Source organism: Mustela lutreola, chromosome 13 (genome assembly GCF_030435805.1).
Source record: "Mustela lutreola isolate mMusLut2 chromosome 13, mMusLut2.pri, whole genome shotgun sequence".
Taxonomy (NCBI): domain Eukaryota; kingdom Metazoa; phylum Chordata; class Mammalia; order Carnivora; family Mustelidae; genus Mustela; species Mustela lutreola.
In genome coordinates, this window is record NC_081302.1 from 29,868,492 (window position 1) to 29,891,481 (window position 22,990).

Here is a 22,990-nt window from a genome sequence, read left to right on the forward strand (position 1 = left end):
GAGGAGCTTGTAAAACATTCATCTTTTTTTTTTTTTTTTTTTTTGATACATGGGATCTTAAGAGAGTTTACATTAATGATGGAGGCAAACTGGAGAGGCTAGAGAGGAAGAAGTCAGAGACACAGAAGAAGGGAGATATTTGAGAGAAGAAAATTCTGAGAAAGTGTGACGAGATGGAATCATAGAAGGAGAGTTTGGGTTTAGACAAGAGGGGGAAAAACAGATGATGAGAAGGAAAGAGACAACTCTTGATTAATTTTGGCTAGAGTTTCTGTTTTCTCATCTTATTGCTTCTAAAAATTCATTATTAAGACATATATAATCATATATTTACTTTGGAGTGATGAAATACATTATATTTTGGAGTGATAAAATACATTATATTTAATTTGTTAGTTATGCAGAATCATTTCCTCATACATAAAAAACCATTTATCATAAGAAAAAATTACTTAATATTCTATAAATATTGGGTAGCAGTTTGAGTTTAAATTGTAAATTCCTTGCAAATTTGTGATAATGCCTCTGTCTCTTTTGTAACCTCACCAGCCACTTAAATGTAGATTTAGATTTTTGTATGAGATGACTTGGATAAGCAGGCAAACTCAACAATTAGTGACTGGTGACAAATTTTAAATTCTAGGTCACGTAACACAATAAATATTCGTAACTCTGTTTTCCATTAAGCATTCCAGATATATCAAGAGCTCAGTAGCTTTAAAATTCTTTTGGAGAGGGAGAGTCTATATTTCTTTTAAAGAGGAAATTACTTTTGACTATCCTAAAATTATTCCATGTATCAAACATGTCGAGTCTTAAGAAAGTAGGACAGAAGGTTATCTTCCATGACCTTCCTTTCCATTTAATTCTTCAACTTAATGCAGATGGTCTTCCAGCCCTCCCATTCCAATGAAACACTTGTGTGAAGATCACCCAGAACTCAGTGATGTTAAACTCAATAGGCATTACTCTGTCCTTGAGATCTCTTATAAGCAGTCAACGTGACTGACCATCTCCCCGTCTTTTAAACACTCTGCCAGTGACTCCTGTGCCCCATGTCCCTGTTTTCATCCTGCTTCATTGACCATCCCTTCTTAGGTTCCTCCGGCTCCTGACCCAGACTCTATCATGCAGGAGCCTCGGTCCCTGACGTGTTCTTTTCTCTCCCTCTTTCTCTTTGTAGCTGATTAAATCCATTCCCACAGCGCTGAAGCAGCTACTGACTTCCACGTTTATATCATTAACCTAGCCCCCCTCTCCCCACTGCTCCACATTTCTCTTTACCACAGCCTCTTTAACATCTCTGTGTGGTGTGTGGGTGTCCCAAGAACATAGGAAGCCTGACATATCTAAAATAAAACTTTTCATTTTCTCATCACACCTGCTTCCCCCCCACCACTCTCATTATGCTCCATCATGCAAAGAGTACTACAAGCTACCCAGTAATTCAAAGAACATTGATTCCTTCCTTTTCATCAGTTCTCACATCCAATGCATTAGGAGCTCTATGCCTGGGTTCTACCCCAACATGTTTCTCAAATCCTTGTACTTTTCTCCTTCCCTTGCTTCTGCCTGTGGTGGGGGTGGGGGGGAACTGTCATCATCTGGAAATTGGATCTGTCTATTGATTGGTCTCCCCACTCCCATATTTGTAAAACTTTAGTATTTTATATGTATATTGAATTCATGTCACTACCCCTCAATAAATCCTCATTATATTTGAAATGAAATCCAAAGTCTTTTACATGAGCTATGATGTCTGCATGATAATAGATTTCTCCTATATTTCTTTTTTTTTTAGCTAATTTTCATGATTTTATTCTTGTCTATGCTGATATTTTCTAACTTCTGAGATTCTTTTTTTTTAATTACATTTATTTATTTTCAGCATAACAGTATTCATTATTTTTGCACCACACCCAGTGCTCCGTGCAATCTGTGCCCTCTATAATACCCACCACCTGGTACCCCAACCTCCCACCCCCCCACCACTTCATTCCCCTCAGATTGTTTTTCAGAGTCCATAGTCTCTCATGGTTCACCTCCCCTTCCAATTTCCCCCAAATCCCTTCTCCTCTCCAACTCCCCATGTCCTCCATATTTGTTATGCTCCACAAGTAAGTGAAACCATATGATAATTGACTCTCTCTGCTTGACTTATTTCACTCAGCATAATCTTTTCCAGTCCCATCCATGTTGCTACAAAAGCTGGGTATTCATCCTTTCTGATGGAGACATAATACTCCATAGTGTATATGGACCACATCTTCCTTATCCATTCGTCCATTGAAGGGCAGAAGGATTCCCTTCTTTTTTTTTTTATATATAAACATATACTTTTATCCCCAGGGGTACAGGTCTGTGAATCACCAGGTTTACACACTTCACAGCACTCACCAAAGCACATACCCTCCCCAATGTCCATAATCCCACCCCCTTCTCCCAACCCCCCTCCGCCCAGCAACCCTCAGTTTGTTTTGTGAGATTAAGAGTCACTTATGGTTTATCTCCCTCCCATCCCATCTTGTTTCATTTATTCTTCTCCTACCCACTTAAGCCCCCATGTTGCATCACCACTTCCTCATATCAGGGAGATCATATGATAGTTGTCTTTCTCTGCTTGACTTATTTCACTAAGCATGATACTCTCTAGTTCCATCCATGTTGTCGCAAATGGCAAGATTTCATTTCTTTTGATGGCTGCATAGTATTCCATTGTGTATATATACCACATCTTCTTGATCCATTCATCTGTTGATGGACATCTAGGTTCTTTCCATAGTTTGGCTATTGTGGACATTGCTGCTATAAACATTCGGATGCACGTGCCCCTTTGGATCACTACGTTTGTATCTTTAGGGTAAATACCCAATAGTGCAATTGCTGGGTCATAGGGCAGTTCTATTTTCAACATTTTGAGGAACCTCCATGCTGTTTTCCAGAGTGGCTACACCAGCTTGCATTCCCACCAACAGTGTAGGAGGGTTCCCCTTTCTCCACATCCTCGCCAGCATCTGTCATTTCCTGACTTGTTGATTTTAGCCATTCTGACTGGTGTGAGGTGATATCTCATTGTGGTTTTGATTTGTATTTCCCTGATGCCGAGTGATATGGAGCACTTTTTCATGTGTCTGTTGACCATCTGGATGTCTTCTTTGCAGAAATGTCTGTTCATGTCCTCTGCCCATTTCTTGATTGGATTATTTGTTCTTTGGGTGTTGAGTTTGCTAAGTTCTTTATAGATTCTGGACACTAGTCCTTTATCTCATATGTCGTTTGCAAATATCTTCTCCCATTCTGTCAGTTGTCTTTTGATTTTGTTAACTGTTTCCTTTGCTGTGCAAAAGCTTTTGATCTTGATGAAATCCCAATAGTTCATTTTTGCCCTTGCTTCCCTTGCCTTTGGCGTTGTTCCTAGGAAGATGTTGCTGCGGCTGAGGTCGAAGAGGTTGCTGCCTGTGTTCTCCTCAAGGATTTTGATGGATTCCTTTCTCACATTGAGGTCCTTGATCCATTTTGAGTCTATTTTTGTGTGTGGTGTAAGGAAATGGTCCAATTTCATTTTTCTGCATGTGGCTGTCCAATTTTCCCAACACCATTTATTGAAGAGGCTGTCTTTTTTCCATTGGACATTCTTTCCTGCTTTGTCGAAGATGAGTTGACCGTAGAGCTGAGGGTCTATTTCTGGGCTCTCTATTCTGTTCCATTGATCTATGTGTCTGTTTTTGTGCCAGTACCATGCTGTCTTGATGATGACAGCTTTGTAATAGAGCTTGAAGTCCGTAATTGTGATGCTACCAACGTTGGCTTTCTTTTTCAATATCCCTTTGGCTATTCGAGGTCTTTTCTGGTTCCATATAAATTTTAGAATTATTTGTTCCATTTCTTTGAAAAAGATGGATTGTACTTTGATAGGAATTGCATTAAATGTGTAGATTGCTTTAGGTAGCATAGACATTTTCACAATATTTATTCTTCCAATCCAGGAGCATGGAACATTTTTCCATTTCTTTGTGTCTTCCTCAATTTCTTTCATGAGTACTTTATAGTTTTCTGAGTATAGATTCTGTGCCTCTTTGGTTAGGCTTATCTCCTATATTTCTAACCACATTTTGAGTCACTCTTCCTTTGGCTTTGCATCATCTAAGCACAGTAGTCCTCTTATGCATTTTCAAAGCCAACCACTTTTCTGCCTCAGGGCTTTTGCACATACAAAATGATTCGGAAACTTCCTCCTCACCACTCCCTGCCACTTTCTGCATGGCTAGCTCCTTCTTTTGCTTTCAGGTCTCCGTTTAAATGCTACCTTCTCTAAAGGTGATGTCCGATCTAAAGGGGCGTTTATATTGAGACTAGGAACAAAGGATTCTCCTATTAGACTCATTCTCTTATTTTCTATATGAGCATTTTACATACTTCCTTCACAGCCCTTATCACAGTTTGTGATTGCTTTATTGTTTGCTTAATTGATTTGGGGGTGGGAGGCTCTCCCAGGCAAACCTTTCTCAGGGCAAAGTCCTTGCTGACATTATTCCCCAGTTCGTGGCCAAGTAATATATATTGAATGGGTAAAATATCTGTAAGAAATACTCTCTAAAATAATTTTAAGGCAACTATTTATTCAACCTTGAGTTTTCTTTTGTTCTGGACAAAGGTTTTTTGAAACCTTTCAAAAAATATCTTTCCTCTAACAAATTGCTTGATCTTACCATTCTTTCCTGAATTGATTTCTTTTCTTTTATCCATAGACTATAGTCGGTGAAAGCAATGAGAAGAGATATTCCGGTAGTGAATTTTTTCACCTTTCCTCAAGCCTGGAGGCTCTTCTGAGCTCAGTGGTGTAGGGAAACACCACATCTTACTTGTGATAAATAGAGCAACATGACCTGAACTCAGATCCCCTATATGAATATATGGTCTTTCTTTTATGGAAAGGAAAAGTGATTGATATTATAATGAAATAAGGTATTTCTATTTTCTTCTGTACAACACTGTTTGCCTACTACCCAGACAGATATCTTGTGTAATAGGCATGTCCTCTAACAAAGCGTTTTAGGTTTGTCTTTACCAAGAAAAGCGTGAGCCAAGAGATCACTTTAGAGAAAAGCATTAGACGGTTTGTTTCCAAGACTATTGCTTGAGAAATTATTGTTTGAATGTTGACTTTAAATTTTCAATCTGATGTAAACCAGTGTCAAGAGGTCAAGGCATAGCAAAGAGGTCAAGGCATAGCAAATAAATTCATATAAACCCCAATACATCCAAAACAAATTAGAGGCTATTCAGCTCACAAGCAGCAGTTGGGAACAAGTAAGTCAGTCTTGTGTCAATCCAAAGACCCCATCACTGTGTGTTATAATAACTTCCCTCTAACGCAATGACCACTTAAGGACAACAAATGAAATAGCCTGCTTTTCTTACCCCCAGTGTTTACCCCAAACTGCAGAATATCTTCAAAAACACTTTCATGAAATTATCTCGCCACAACCTTCAACTCTATTGCTGAGAAGAGTTATGAATTAGTCAAACAGATTTCAACTTTATCTTTTTCCAAATAAATTCCCAAGAAACTATCTGTGCCAGAAATAGGAGTGAGCAGTAGGATTACATGTAGAATCAAACCAAAAGGGGAAAACAAAATCAGGATACTGCATGGTTGTTTTTTTTTTTTTCTCTTTAGAGATTGTTAATACATATGTGGTGTGCAAAGGGAGCTAATAAAAAGTGAGTGTGAAGAGGGGAGCCTGGATGGCTCAGTCAGTTAAGCGTCTGCCTTCGGCTCAGGTCATGATCCTGAGGTCCTGGGTTGGAGTCCAGAATCGGGCTTCCTGCTCAGCAGGGAGTCTGCTTGTCCTTCTCCCTCTTCCCTGCCCCCTCTAGCTTGTGCTTGCTCTCTCTCACTCTCAAATATATAAATAAAATCTTAAAAATAAAAAGCTGATACAAAGAAATATGTCTCTTCCATCCTATCTGCAAATCTTAATAAGTTGATCTCATAAAGCTATTAACCACCTCCAGCCAGGGTCTGCACATAATCATGCCTTTTAAACTGTGGTACTTATAAACTGAGCACTGAGAGGAACATTTTTAACCACTCTACCCTGTCCTGCTTCTGCCTCACTTCATACACATTCACACACACGCACACACATTCACATACTGTCACTCCAACCTCCAACTCATTAAATAATTTTAAAACCCAGCCCTGGATGAGAGAACGCTGCGCCCCTCAGTAGCTGCCTCCTTTATCCCGCAGGCTGCAACATGTGCATAAGTCTGATTTTTCTGAGGAAGAAAAACCCTTGAAAATCCTGTAAAGCCCTCAGTGTTTAATAAGCAGCAAATTTTCTGTTCTTTCCATTCATTCAAAGTAAGGCCTTTCCTTCTGATATAATCCATGAATTTCAGAATTAAACTTGCATAAGAACTTATTTAGCTCCAAATCCTATCAACAATCCCACACTAACCTGGATTGTGTCATTTAAAATTCTCATTGGACCCCCTCAACAGGCATCTCATTTGATATGCCACACAGTGCTGTGTACCCCAAAGCCCTCAAATCACCTAAGCCCCATACTGATCTGTAGAAAGAAGGTCCTATAAGCTTCATTTTGCAATTTGAATACCTTGTCCCCTAATGTCAATGTCATTGGAAAACATGATTTTTGGGTGAAAGAACAGATAAAAATATTAAAGCAAAGAAATTAAGTAGAAACTCTGCAATCCTATATTGAATCCACAATATCCTTATGAACCCACAATTATTTTCACTTAAAATATGTATTTTCCCTTTTTTTTTCTACTAAAAAGGTCTAGAAAAAAATGACCAAACATGGTAGCAAAATGTACCTTAAGTGCCCAGGTTATAATTTCTAAATATTAGCCACTGGGAAGAATGAGGGCTCCCTGGAGAAATGGATGACTCCCAGCTCTGAAGCAGGTTATGTAAAGGTGTGTCTGGTGCTTCTTGTAACACCAGAGGGCAAGAACATTATCAAAGAATTAGGAGCCAGCTTGAAGAGGTTCCCCTTAATTAAAGAAGTCCTATCTGAACAATAAAGAAAGAAATGACTACAATGGGTCACAGCACATCAAATATATTGAAAACCAATATTCAAAATAATACCATAAAAACAAAAACATCCATGGTTCTGTTCCACTTTATATGTATTTCTATTATATCACCACGTAATTGCCTGTGTTTGTGGTTCCTGATTAAATGATGAGCTCCTTACATGGAAATACTATGTTGCGTTCATTACTGTGTCACTGAAATGTCATCCCCTTATAGAGGATGACATTTGTGCTGCATCCAGCAGTTAGCTAGAATTTTTCACCCCAGAACTTCACTAGATCTACTCTTATCAAGGTCACCTGTGGCTACAATGTTGTTAAATCTCACGGTCAATGTTCTGCCCTTTCTAAATCTATCAGCAGTATTTGACACAGATGATCACTCTTTCCTTCCTGTAACAGTCTTCCCTTGGTTTTTGAGATATTATTCCCTTTTTCCCTCTTTGGTTCTTTTGCTGGATATCCTTCATTTTCCTAAACTCTAAACATTGGAGTACTCCAGGGATCAGTGCTCAGACTTCTCCTCTCCTTTCTCTATATTCACTTCTTAATTAATCCTACCTCTTCCTCTGGCTTTACATTTTCTTGTTACATTGCTTGTCTCAACTTCCTGTATGAATTTTAGATTTGTATAGCCAACTGCTTACTTGATAAATCCACTTAGATGTTTAGTGGGTGCCTTCATATTAGCATGAACAAAACTAAAGTCATGATATTGCCAACCCTCCTCTAAAACCTGCCCTTCCCATAGTTTCCCCATTTCAGTTGATGACAACTCCATTCTTTTAGTTGCTCACAACAAAAATCTTGAAGCCATTGTTGAATTCTCTCTCTCTCTCTCTCTCTTTCTCTTACATAACCAACTTATAGCGCATTAGCAAACCCTACTGAAATTACCTTCAAGATACATCTAGAATCTGACCACTTCTCTTTATACCCAATGCTAGTGTCATGGTCTAAATCATTATCATCTCCCCCCACTGCATCACTACAATAGACTCTCTGCTTCTGTCCTTACTTCCCTAGAACCATTTCTTGGGCTAAATCAGATCATCCTTCTCTGCTTAGATCTTTGCCCCCAACCCCAAAAGCTTTCTATCTAGTTCATAATAAAGCCAAACTATAATTTTTACTCTCCAGGACCTCACTAAAACTACTTTTACTAAGGTTGCCCATGACCACCACCTTGTAAAATCTGAAGGTCAGTTTTCTGTCCTACAGGCACTATGTCTTGCTACCAACACATTCTCAACTCCTTCCTCTCTCCTTTCATTCATTGTACAGTAGCTACACTGTCTTCCTTACTTTCTTTGAACATGTCCTTAAGACTTCTGCCCAGGGCCTATATACCTGTTCTCTCTGACTCAGTATTCTCTCTCACATCCTTGAGCCATCTACTCAAATGTCAACTTTTCCACACCACTCTATATGATATAGTAACAGCTCCTTGCCTGGTATTTTTGGCCCCTTTGTTTTAGTTTGGGCTGTTCTAATAGAATAATGTAGGCTGTGTAATTTATTGAAAGCAGAAATTTGTTTCTCAGAGTCTGGTGACAGCACTCTTCCTAGTTTATAGATGTCTTCCTGTCTCCTCACATAGCAAAAGGGGTAAGAGAGCTCTCTGGGACCTCTTTGAAAAAGGTACTAATCCCTGGCATAAGGATGACACCCTTATTACCTATCATTTCCTAAACACTTCACCTACAAATCCCAAAACTTTGGAAATTGTTTCAATGTATGACTTTGCAGGGAACACAGTAACCCTAACACCTACAGTGTCTGAGTTATGTATGCTTACTTTTTGGGTTCCAGGCCAGTCATCAGGTGTTGTTGCCTAGGGTCATGCAACTGCTTGGCTATAGAGCTAAAATGAGAGCTTAGGACTCTCGAGTCCTTATCCTATACTCTCTCTGGTAGATATATGGTCTCCTGCTTTGGGACTGCTGTTTCTGGCAATTATTTAGATGAATGAATATGTTTTCTACAACCTGCGTACCTAAAAAGACCTGAGATAACATCTGCACCATATGTCATATTCTTCTAGATTCTTTAAATTAAAAATCAAGAAGGCAGCAACTATATAGTGAAAACAATTCTACATTTTGAAGTGCATTAAAGAAGTGCAAAATGATGACAATGACATTCATTTTTTGCATTTTAGACATGGATTATGGAATATTGACTAGATCCCTTTGAAAGGTGTAAGACAACAACAACTCAGAGATAGGAAACAAGGTATTTTTTTTTTCCTGGCAATGTTTTTCAGTTGAACAAGTAAACATATCTATGATTACCTCTTTAACATTCCATATATTCAACTTTAAAGCTGCCTACTGAAAAAAAACATAGATATCTTTTTATGGCTAGTCTATGCCATGGGATAACTTCAGATCCAAGAAGCTAGTTACCTTAGTAATGAGCGACAAAACTTAAAGGTAATAATAATAGTAAACTCTACCCAAATCAGTCATTTCTGTGAGTAATTTAAAAAAAAAAAAAAAAAACCTCATGACATCTTTATGAGGTATATCGGTAAGAAAAATTTATTATTCCATATTTATAAGAAAAAAACAGGGACACACACATTTTATGTATATTTTATGGATAAAATATACATTTTATTGAACCCTCAAAATGCTATTGTACTTGACAAAGTTTGAGGCACAAGAGATAAGGGTGGGAATACAGAAGACACTAAAGAGAATTCAGATCCCTTCTCTAGAATTTAGCTAAGTCCCCCTTTCTCTTATAAAGAAAATATAAATGTAAGCTTACATAAAAATGCCATTCTAACATTTTTTGAACTTTAGTACACGACAGATGATCAAACTACACTAATAGAAAGGACAGTTACATTCGCTCTTGAAATTTAAAAATTTGCTTAAGATAATTTCTCAGCATATGTAAAATCCTGTTTAATCATATTTTCTGTTTGCTTACTTTTTTTTCTGCTCTCAACATCTTTCCATTTAATCTTACCCATTTGCCCATAAGGGGTGCAAATCACCTCTTATTCTTACTTTAGCTGTGATATTATCAGGTGTTCTGGGTTCCCAAAGAAATGTTCCCAGGGTAGCTGAGTATCAACGTCACATAAATAAAGGATAATCATCACAACTCTAAAATCTTAATTTATTGTTATACAAGGCTAGATCTTTTCCAATAAATCCCATTACAGTATTCTTCTAAGATAATTTTCCATACATAAAAGAAATCACAAATCAGTTAAGTAGACTCCCCAGTACCTGGCTCAGTAATGGGTGTGTACTAGCTGTCAAAATTTGTTTGGTGAATTTATGAAAGTCTACACATTATGAGAATGATGCCTGGGTGGCTCAGCGGGTTAAGCTGCTGCCTTTGGCTCAGGTCATGATCTCAGCGTCCTGGGATCGAGTCCTGCATCGGGCTCTTTGCTCAGTGGAGAGCCTGCTTTTCTCTCTCTGTCTTCCTGCCTCTCTGCCTACTTATGATCTTTCTCTGTCAAATAAATAAATAAAATCTTAAAAAAAAAAAAAAGAGTGGATCTTCCCAAGAGATTTTATTACAAAAAATGTAAGCACTTCTGTTTTAACACTTTGAGTTAAGCTGGATAAAAATCTCTCAACCTTTTATGGAACAATTTGTATCTTACAAAATACTCCAGATTATCAGTAACATTATATACTTTGAATTTTATGCAAAATCTTAAGTTATTTTAAGCTTATAAATTTTGTGTTTAATTTGAACCAGTTGTTTGAGCTTCCCTAATGCCAACTGTTTGCTTACAGTGATAAAATCTACAGAACATAACAGAAGAAAACTTTTCCTAAAACTGGAAAGCTGTATATTGATAGATTCCTAGTTGCTAAGTGGAGATTTAACAGATGATACAGTTGGTGGTTTCCTTATTGCTGATTTCTAGAGATCTCTAATGACACTGTACCAAGAGAAAGCAAAAGTTTAGTAGGAGTTCAGCTTCTCACCTCATTTCTAGCAGAGCAAGGGTTCTTATTTCTAACATACTGGGCTTCTAGGGAAGAAAGTTCTTCAACAACACAAGTATGAAATCCTCTGATTATTTTGCCATTCACATTGTGCAAATAAGGCAACTAAATCTCAGAACCTACTCAAGGGTCCAATAAATAGTGATCCAAAATGAATAGAGATCCACATTCTGACTCCTAGTTTCAACTTCATTACACCAACTTTTTTCCCCATTAAAAAATCCATTTTGAAACACAAATAAGCTCGTCTAACTCTACCATCTATAACTCCCAAGTACTTCTGCTACATGTTCCAATTAACTAAGGACAACAAAGCAAAAGTAATTAATTCTGAGGTATTTACCCATAGCATCATTTACCAAAGATGAAGCTTTAAATAAGCACTTACTTTCCCTCTATCATATGACCTTTTCATGACCTTCTAGTTAGACTCAGAGAATCGATAGGGATATATCCCTCACAAGTTCTGGGACACTGCCAGGATAGTAAACAGGTCCAACCCCATTTCCCAGAACAAAATGGCTTTCTTGTAAGTTGGAGAACAAGATCCAAGACAGAAGGTAATATTCTTATCTCAGGGAAGAGAACTGACTTCTAGTCAATAAAGTAGATGTTGATGTTGAGTAAAGATATATTACAAACACACTATCAAATCAATACTAAGAAGTAAATGTTCACACATAGCACTAAAGTGGATATAATCCAAAAGATAAACAATAACAAAAGGTAAAGATGTAGAAAAATTAGAACTCTCATACACTGCTGCTAGGAATATAAAATGGTGAAGCCACTTTGGAAAATACTTCAACAATTTATTGAAAGTTGTATGTAAATGTATTATATTTGTATTTCCCTGATGACAAGTGATTTGTCATCAGGGAAATATAAATCAAAACCACAATGAGAGGGCGCCTGGGTGGCTCAGTGGGTTAAGCCGCTGCCTTCGGCTCAGGTCATGATCTCAGGGTCCTGGGATCGAGTTCCGCATTGGGCTCTCAGCTCAGCAGGGAGCCTGCTTCCTCCTCTCTCTCTCTCTGCCTGCCTCTCTGCCTACTTGTGATCTCTCTCTGTCAAATAAATAAATAAAATCTTAAAAAAAAAAAAACCACAATGAGATGCCACCTTATACCAGTTAGAATGGCTAAAATTAATAAGACAAGAAAACAACTAATGTTGGCAAAGATGTGAAGGAAGGGGAACTCTCTTACACTGTTGGTGGGACTTCAAGCTGGTACAGCCACTCTGGAAAACAGTATGGAGGTTTCTCAAGAAGTTAAAAATAGAGCTACCTTACAACCCAGCAATTGCACTGTTGGGTATTTACCCCAAAGATGCAGATGTAGTGAAATGAAGGGGGAACCTGCACCCCATTGTCCATAGCAGCAATGTACACCATAGCCTGACTATGAAAGGAGCTGACATGTCCTTCAACAGATGAATGGATAAAGAAGATGTGGTTTATATATACAATGGAATATTACTCAGCCATCAGAATGGATGATTACCTACCATTTACATCAAGGTGGATGGAACTGGAGGGTATTATGTTAAGTGAAGTAAGCCAAGCAGAGAAAGACAATTATCATATGGTTTCACTCATATGTGGAATATAAGAAATAGTGCAGAGGATCATAGGGCAAGGGAGGGAAAACTAAATGGGAAGAAATCAGAGAATGAGACAAACCATAAGAGACTCTCAATTCTGGGAAACAAACTAAGGGTTGTGGAAGGGGAGGTGGGTTGGAGGATGGTAACTGAGTGATGGACATTAAGGAGGACACAGGAGTTGATGGGTGTTACATGCAACTGATGAATTATTGAACACTACATCTGAAACTAATGATGTACTATATGTTAGCTAATTGAATTTAAATTTTAAAAATTATGCTACAAAATTGCATTTACTGTGTGATTCCAATTGGTATATAAATATTGCTGTGTATATAACACATGTGAAAAGTCTAAAATTATATATTCTCCAAAATGCAAGCTATAATTATCTCAAGGTATAGGGATTATGTAACATTTTTATTTTCTTTATATATTTCTGTATTTTGCACTTATTTAATCATATTTTAATTTAAAAAATTTGCTTGTGAATAAAAAAATGTATAATATGACTAAGTAATTCCCCTCCTAGGTACATATCTAAAAAAAATGAACACATATTATGGCATAAAGATTTCTATACAAATGTTCATAGCTGCCTTGCTCATACTATCCTCCCACTGGAAATGACCCAAAAGTCCTGCAACTGATGAATGAAGAAACAAAGTGTGGTATATCCATACAATGGAATTCTACTCATCAATGAAAAGGGAACAAAGTACTGATATATGCTACACCATGGATGAACCTCAAAAACATTATGTTAAATCAAAGCCAGACACCAAATCCACTTATTGTATCATTTCACTTATATGAAATGTCCAGAAAAGGCAAATCTATACAGACGAAAAGTAGATTAATGGTTATCTAGGACTGGGGTTGGAGAAGAAAACTGGTGACAAGTGGCCTCAGCAACCTCTTTGGGACCATGGAAATGTTCTAAAAATGGATTGTGGTAACAACTGCAAAATTCTGTAAGTTTATTAAAAAATCATTAAATTGTATACTTAAATCAGATAAAAATTGTTATATAAGTATGTCTCAATGCAGTTGTTTTTATCACAGGGAATTAGTAAAGTCTGTAGGGATATATAACCTGGAGAAATGCATGCAGACTTTTTGAATCAGAATCTGAAGTAATTTTGATACCTTATTTTCTCTTTATAGTGCACCCTGCAGAACACTTGTGTATAAATGGGAATTTGGTCTTGCCAGAAATCAGTTTTCTATTCCAGAGTTTCTTTAATACTAGCAAATCTTCTCATACACCTGCCATACCCTGTATACAATGTTGGACACAGAAGTCTCATAGTTTCTTTATTTTTTAAATGCTGTCTTGACCTAGTTTTGAGGTTCTGAGTAGTTAGAGGTCAATCATCTCCCCTTCTTGAACAGCTGATTAAGCTCATACCTTAACTACCTCCCTTGCTGGGCTCTCAGATTCTAGGCTCCTATAAGAGACCTGATTACCCCAGGGCCAGGTAGGTACTCAACAACTAGGAACAATCCTTATAATCCTGGACCTGAAACCGTTTCAATTAGCCAATCCATAGGGAGCCAAGAAACCTAGATAATCCTACCCCATTGCACAGTAAGCTCTCCTCCACAGCTCCAGCTAGCTGGTATCCCATCCCCGGGTGTAACCCCTTGTACATCTCTGCCTAGCAGCCTGCTCTCCTTTGGAGCTGTAAGTAGTGGAATTCTGCCTTTCATCCAAGCATCACTGTGTTGTGACCTGCCATCAAAAGGGTCTTTAAAACCTGAAACAGAGTAAATGCTTGATGGTTTATTGGGGAAGGAGATAAGCACATGGAATCATGTGATACTCTTTCCCTAAAACTTCCTATTTGCTAAACGCTTCATGAGGTCAAACTAACTATCCTGGAAATATTTACCTTTGATTTTCCCTGGAAATCTTGAAGGTCAATGTGACTAATAGTTCTCTCAAAAGTATTTTTTGACTGTTTTCTTATTCTATTTTCTTATTATTTTCTTATTCTAAATCAGAAAGATAATCACTAAACTGATTTTGAAAAAAAGCCTAACAATGCATTGATTTTTTTTTTTTAATATGGTCCTCACTTTCTCAAGGTTTTTGTTACTTCCTAGAAAACTTTGATAAAATAAGTATCACTGATGTTAAGGCAATCCAGTTTAACTCTTCTCTCCTACAACTTGAAAAAACAGCATTATCATGCTTATGAAATTTAAAGCTGAGTTATAGACAAACTCATTGACTTCAATGACAAACATCATTGACTTCATTGATTTCAATTCCTTCATGACTGGTGCATCTGCTATTCAGAGATTCTTGGGATAATTTAAAATATTTCACATCTTGCTTCCTTCTTTCTTTCAGGAAGCTGAATGTTATGGTTACAGGATACTGGTTGAGCAAGTAGCATTTAGTGGTTCCAGATTTTCTTTAGTAAACTCCTACATGCAAGAAATCAGCAGTGTGACGTACTTGAATAGAGAGGAATGCATTGTTTATTCTCTTTTCAAGTTTGCCTGGGAGATAACATCACTCTCCTTTTTCAGAAGCCAGCTCTTTGGAGTGCTCCCTGTCGCAGGAGGTTGAACAGATGCAGTATATGGGCCATAAGGTGTGTCTTAGCAGTTTGTCTCTTCCTCCACTGATCATCACTCCAATCTCCCCCAGTGGATTTGCAACTGTTCTTAACCACTTTTCAGTCTAGCTATCCAAACATTCATAGTGATTCCAGGAGCTGGGGGTTGAGACTGGATAGACAGACTTTCAAATAGAAAAGAGGAAGCAGTCGAAGTTAAAAGACATTAAAACCCATTCAGATGAGAATTAGACTTACAGAGATTTATTTCCTCCACCACCCAAAATTCATTTGTCTTACCACAAACAGGAATCATACACATTGTTATGGACTTATGAAGACCCATTTAATTAAGTCATTAAATAAAGGATCAAAGAGAAAACTACCTATGGAGATAACTTGAGAAGTAATAAAGTCCCTGAATCCTAAAATATCTCGTTTTTTAATCTGCAAAGTCCTAGAGGATTTTTTGCTAGCATCATAATTTGGATGTAGTATTGTCTCCACAATTTCCTTGCAGTAAATCACCACAGCAGAATGTAAAGAATAGAATGGTTAGCACAGATGGGTTAACTGAATTTCCTTGTGACAGAGAACAAGTCCTGAAAGACCATGGCCCTGCCCGGCCTGGTTATCCTAAAAACTTCTTTGAGAATAGCAAACATTAAAAGGCCTTGTCCATGCTCATATTCATTTATTGGTACAAACACTAGAGCTTTACTATGACTTGGCCAGCTAGAGTAAAAAATTCGGTGTGACCCAGCTATGCCTTGCCATCGATCCTGAAAAACTAATGGATACTCTACTTATATCAATTTCATTTATACCTGAGATTTAAGTCAGTCCACAACAAAGAAAGTAAGTTTTAAAAGGTGATAATTTAGAAGTAAGAATATATGAAAGAAAAAAAATCTATAAAATATGAACAAAAAATAAATATAGATACTTATCTTTTCAATGAATGGGTATAGTTGGTTATAAAGTAGTTAAAATGCTGATTTATCATTTTTCAATATCAGGGAGCAAAAAGGATCCTAAACTACAGGAAATTTTTCATATGGAGCATATTCAGGAGACATTCTAATGGGACAAACAATCTAAGAGTGAAGTGCATAATGGGGGCTCATATATAAATTTCATGCATGGATCATTAAGATTATGACTCCAATATTTGTAAAAGAATAAGAACTATCACTATTCTGAATAACAAGACAAAACAGGTTAACTATCCACATATAGCCCCCATAAAAAAAGAGAAATGTGCACAGTCACATGAAAATGTCTTAAAATCCTATTTGCAAAAAAAATTTTTAAGTATTTTGACTAGCTACAAATTTTACATCAGTTACATTTCCAACATCATGACTTTAAGTCTATCAATCACCCAGTAATTAATGGAAATTTGTCATATGCAATGAGAAATACCAGTGTCATTGGTTTAAGTGTTCATACTGTATTACTTAGTGCAGTTATGCTGTCCTAGCAGCCTCATTCAAAGAAATAAAATTGTAATCTTCTTGACTCATCTCTATCAAAATAAAATATAAAAAAAAGAATGATGTAAAAAAAACGCATCAACAATCTGCTCACAGCAGTGACTCAGTGACCAACATTGTTGAAAATGAGGTAAAACACAAGATTCCTCATAACATCCCCTATACTATAAAATGATTTTTATCTTTTTCCTATCAACTTTCACCATATTCTGATTTTGGATGAAATTAATAGAGTTATATGTTTAGTATGAAGAGGACTATGCTTTCAGCTTGAGGCTATAGAAGTTCATATTTTGTCTAACCACTATAAGTATACTTGAGCCAAAATCATTCACCTGTTTCATTTCAGACATTCATTTCAATCCCCTCTTATAACAGGATATTATTCACATTCTTTTGAGCCAAAACAGAAAAGCTCAATGAAAATTAGAATTAACCTCCACAGTATTTTGTAGACTTTAATTTCCTTCCTATTCAATTTTAGAAAAATTATAAAACTTTAATCCAATTTATTTTCATTTAAGAAAAACATGCTTTTAACCTCTTTATTACTAGACTCCTTATTGCAAATATAAGTAGGAAAATATAACTTGAATACTTATAAATATATGTATATTTAGTGTATATTCAATATGTGTTCTTATACATATGTATGTATTATATGTGTATGTTATGTGCTTTTAACGTATTTGTGTAATTCATATATTAATGGCCATAGGCAACTAAAACCTAGATTGGTTAGAATCACAGGGCTCAAAAGAAGTGCTCAAATCCTGAGAGCAGGCTCCCGCCATGTGGATATTCTTAGTAGACCATGTCATGCATGAATTCAAGTGCTCAAGAAGTACAAACCTCTGCTCCACTGTAGGTTCTACTTCCACCCAAACACAGCAGAAATGAGAGATTCTCCTATGGGTTACAACTACAGGAATACATTTGGCACCCACTCAATGTGACACTCCTTTAAGTCCACACAGAACACCTGCTCTAAAAATCAAAAAGAGAATTCAATTTTATCAAGTGTCTGAAAAAGGTTCCATATGTCTGAGAGTTGAGCAAGAACTGGCATCACTTAGCTCCTTCAAGTTCTTCCTTAAGCTCTCTTGTTTTGTACACCAATGCTCTGGTTGCCCACTATTGGCTTGCTTTCATTTGACTCAAGTGTCCCCTCTGAATTCCCAGGCAGCCATTCCCATTGGGATGAACCACAGATACTGTTAGTTCCTCTCTTCAATGATGATTAAGAAAAAACATTAGTTCCCACAAATCCTAATCTAATTTTAACTTTTCCCCAGTCCTCTCCCTTGTACATGCGCATCTGTGTGTGTGCACATGCACACACTTTTCCCTTTGAGTGATTCATATTGAGGTAATGGAGAGGGGGGAGGAATCTTGGAAAAACCATATCTCAAGATTAACCCCATCTACTGCTTCCCCTAGCAGTTCTGATCAACAGGTCAACAGCTGCTGCCCTTGCAGTTAGCACCAGGGCTTGGTGCTTTCCCCCTCCTTTCAGCTTAGGAAGACAGTTTCAGAAGCTATCTCCTTGCAGCAGTTCTCCCCAATACACAGGTTTTGTGTGTGTGCCTCATTTGTTCAGCTGTTTTCTTGAGCTGATTCCTCAAGTACCATATCAACAGCACCATTACTAGGAACTCACAGTGCAGTATCCATTTCAGTGGGAATTACAGTGGTGCACATCTCTTCTAGAGAAAGGAACTCTTTCAGATGCAACTAATCCTAGAGTTCTCTTAGCCATCATTTCCAAAAATTTCCAGAAAAATTCCACTGACGGCAAGAGAGAGGATGCATGACCTCTGAGGTTTTAAGGCTTACCATGAAGTTGCACAGATTTATGAAATTTTCCAAGTATGAATTTCTTTAATATAATCCATGGGATTTTTGAAACTTATTTCGTAATACATTTATGTTTGTTTTAAGGAAGTATTTCTCACCCCATCCTAACTCATTCTTCTAGTAAAAGTGATACTCCAGAAATAAGCATAACATTTTATTGTCTTGCCTACCTGGGAAAATTTTGCATTCCACTCCAGGGATGTTGAAGTTGATGATGATGATGATCTCTATGATTACCACATAGCTAGTTTTTACTGAGAAATAGATAGTTTTTACTGAGCGATCACTGTGTGTCAGGAATTGTGGAGCAATTATCTCATTTAATTCTTACAACAACTTTACCAGTTAATACAATTATTTTCTTAAAAGATTTTATTTATTTATTTGACAGAGACAGACACAGTGAGAGAGGGAACACAAGCAGAGGGGGTGGGAGAGGGAGAAGTCTAGGCTTCCTGCCGAGCAGGGAGCCTGATGTGGGGCTTGATCCCAGGACTCTGGGATCGTGACCGGAGCCAAAGGCAGACACTTACTGACTGAGCCATCCAGGCACCCCAGTTAATACAATTATTATCCTCATTTTAAATAAGTCAGATGAGGCACAGAGGAGTTAAATAACTAGCCAGTTAACAAACTTTTTCCTAGAAAGTTGAGGTTTTACAATACAAGCTCTCAGAGTGGTGGAAATTATTTTTCTTATTCTTCCCTAAGAGGAACTAACAATTGACTACCACGAATCCCAGAATCCAACATTACCAAGAGGATTACTTAGGAACAAAACTCAAGAACTAAATAATGCCAAAATAAACTTGTCTGTTAGATTCTTTTTCAACTCTCACATATTTTGAACCCTTATCAAGTGCTGATTAGAAGTGATTTCATGAATGAATTCTCTTCCTGGTAGCTGTAAAGGGGATAATCTACGTTGGCTACAATAAGAGCCAGATGCCCTTAGGCACATGTCATGGTAAGGTTTAGTGTCATACTTCTGGATGGCCACTCAGCCTCAGTTCTCTTTTACTTATGTCCTAAGGCAGGACTCATGTCCCTATAGATCCTACCTCTTTCATGTCCCAGAGATAGCATTTCCCTTAAGTATTCAACCTATTTTCATCAGCCCACTCTTCCTACCTCCCAAAGGTGATGGATAAACTTCCAATAACTGAGCAACTTGACCAAAGTTCATATATACCCTTTTATTATCTCTTCATGGAACACGGAGGTACTTAGACATGTCAAGTCTCAGGAATATTCGTGGGCAGTCTATGGTTCCCCAAGCTAGATAAGCAACTTAATTCTAGTGGAATAGATGGATAAAATCTAAATCAAGTTAATAATAAAAGACCTTCTCTCAGGTCTCCTTGATTCTTTAGCTAACCAAAACTTTCTTCCCAGACCCATTTTAAGGATATATCCTCTATACCATAATAGCTCTCTCTATAAGATATATTCATTTAAGCAACATGCCAGTGTCTTTTGTGAGGATTTGGTTGAAGCCCTAAGTCACTACTCAAAACCTAACATGAAGATCAATCCAGGAAAATTCTATTTTAAATTCTATTCCAAAAATATGTCATCTCTAAAGAAGAGCTTTGTACAATTCATCCAGAAAATGGAAACTCGGTAGCCTGTCTCCCCTTTGAATCAGCTGCCAGGAATTTTGAACTCAACTTAATGATTTAATGAGATACTATGTTTATTTCAGGTGCTTAGTAGCATCTATTTGAATTGCAGTTTGCTGGAGCAGTTCTCAAGCCTAGCTGCACATTATAATCTTCTGTTTCAAAAATACTGTATGTGCAGAGCACAGCCCAGATCTAAGGGTGGGGGTCGGGTACTAGAATGTGCTCTGAGATGCTTCACATGTAGAAGGGAGAGTTCAGGAACATTTCTACGGATGTTCTAAATTTGTTGGTGCTATTGTTGTTTTAAGTCCAACTGTCTTGGTTGTAACTCACTTATTTACCTTAACTCAAGTTCTTTTGAAAGAAAAGAATCATCATACGTAAATACTTAAGCCATCAATTTACCATACTGAACAGGTCTACAATCAACCAGTCCCTCCACTTTGGCTGTTCATTGGTATCACTTAGGAAGCTGCTAAAAATCCTGGTGCCCAGACCATACCCAAACCAATAAAACCATAATCTCTGACCATGGTCCTGAGTCATGGGTCATTTTTAAAATACCTCAGGTAATTCCAGTGTGCATCAAGTTTGAAAATAACAGATCCATACCCTCTCTTCACCCTTATCTGTGTCTTAAAACATGCTTTGTTCGTGAACAAAATTATTAAACAAATCAGGTTTTTGTTTCCAACCTCAGTCTTTTTGGCCTTCTTCTTTCCCAGTCATCTAGCACCTGCATCCTGTTTCCTGATACACCTGAAGGCTGCTCCTCATGGGCACTTGCCTACCTCTCCCTGGATCTCCTTCCTTCTCACTGAGTATGTTCCAAACAGAAACTGTGCCTTGAGTCTCTCAAGATCTAATTAGATCACTGCAGGGATGTCCACATACTGAGAAGCCCTGCTTATTCCAACAAACAAAAAGTGACAAAACATTCCATCTTCCCTTTATTTTCAATTTCCTTTTATTTTTTCTATGCTGTGACCCTGCCTGAAACCTTCTGGGAAAGGGTTTTGGACATGTCTTCTAGCTAACTGAGCTTTCTCTGGCTCACCAGTTTTGCTATTTAATTCATTTGTTGACTTCTTTACTCAAAATTCTTTACTCAGAATTTCTAATTTACTTATAACTGACTATAAAAATCATATTAATATTACCAATATTGTTTGATATTCTAAAACTAGTATTGACTCAATTGCATAAGATTTCTTTGAAATTTTTTTTAACCACTGCAAAACATCTATCTTGAACAATTAATTGTTCTCCAAACCCTATCATCTCCCTAAACAGTTATTTGTCATGGCTCTTAAGAGAAATGGAGCACAGATTAATGTTTCCCTGGGAATGAGAAGGTTGTAGAAGCAAGAAAAAGGTGGAGAGGTCTATTAAAGAGCTTCGGAGGAGATACTCTTTGTTGATGGAAATCTTCTATACCTTGATTTTATCAGTGTCAACATCTGGTTACAATGTTGTACTGCAGTTTTGCAAGATGTTCTCATTGGGGGAAACTGAGTAAAGGGTACAGAAGTTCTCTCCATATTATTTCTCACAAATGCATGTAAGTTTACAATGATCAATTATCAATTTACAATTATCAATTACAAATCAAATTGTACATTATCAATTGTACGATTTACAATGATCTCAAACTGAAAATTTTAAGAAGTCATTTGCATGCCTTACAAATCTCACTGATACCAGCTTATTCCCAGGCTCACCTGGGTTACTACTATTTTCCTTCACAATGAACACAATGTCTTTGAAGACACCATTCTGTTTCAAAGACATTGTACACATTCCCTCTGTCCCAAATGGGAGCACAGATGCCCTACCCTCCTTGACTCTCATGTTATCATGTTATCATTTAGATCTCCCTTCCAATGCCATTTACCCATAGAAGAGAGTCATTTCCCCATACCATGGGTAACATTTCCCCATACCATGGGTAAGTCAGAAGATCTGCCAGCATTCATACAGCTAGCCTTCTCAAAACAACAGAGAGCCTGGTGTGGGGACCAGAATGTCAATGGAGACCTATGACTCCCTCAAAATAAATTCTAGTCTTCATATCTCAGCCATTACTTTATACATTTATATACATTTATAAAGCATACATGTATACATATACATACATGTATAAAGTAATGGCTGAGATAGATATAGATATAGATATAGATAGATAAAGAAATAGATATAGATATAGATATAGATATAGATATAGATATAATTATCCCCCCTGCTCCTTTTTCCCTCTCCTCTACTTTTGGTACTCCAGTTACATGTATGTTGGTATGCTTAACAGTGTCTCACATTTCTCTGAGACCCCATTCATCTTTCTTCATTTTTAAAACCCGTGTTCTTCAGATTGAATAATCTCTATTGATTTTTCTTCAAATTAGTTTATTCTTTCTGCCACTTCAAATCTACTGTTGAGCCACTATAATGAAGTTTTCATTTCAGTTATTATACTTTTCAACTCCAACATTTCCATTTGGTTCTTTTTTTAAGTAATAATTTCTATCTCTTTCTATGTGTTCTCTGTTTGAATATGAGCCATAATCATCATATCTTTCTTTCTGTCTTTAAGCATGGTTTCCATTGTTCTTGGGCCATTTATAGAATGGCAGTCTTGAAGTTTTTGACTCTAAGTCTAACATCCGAGCTTCTCACTGGCAATGTCTTCTGCCTTCCTTTTTCCCTGTGTATGGACATTTTAGATAATATATTATGGGCATTTTAGATAACAATAATTGCATAATAATGATAATTATAAC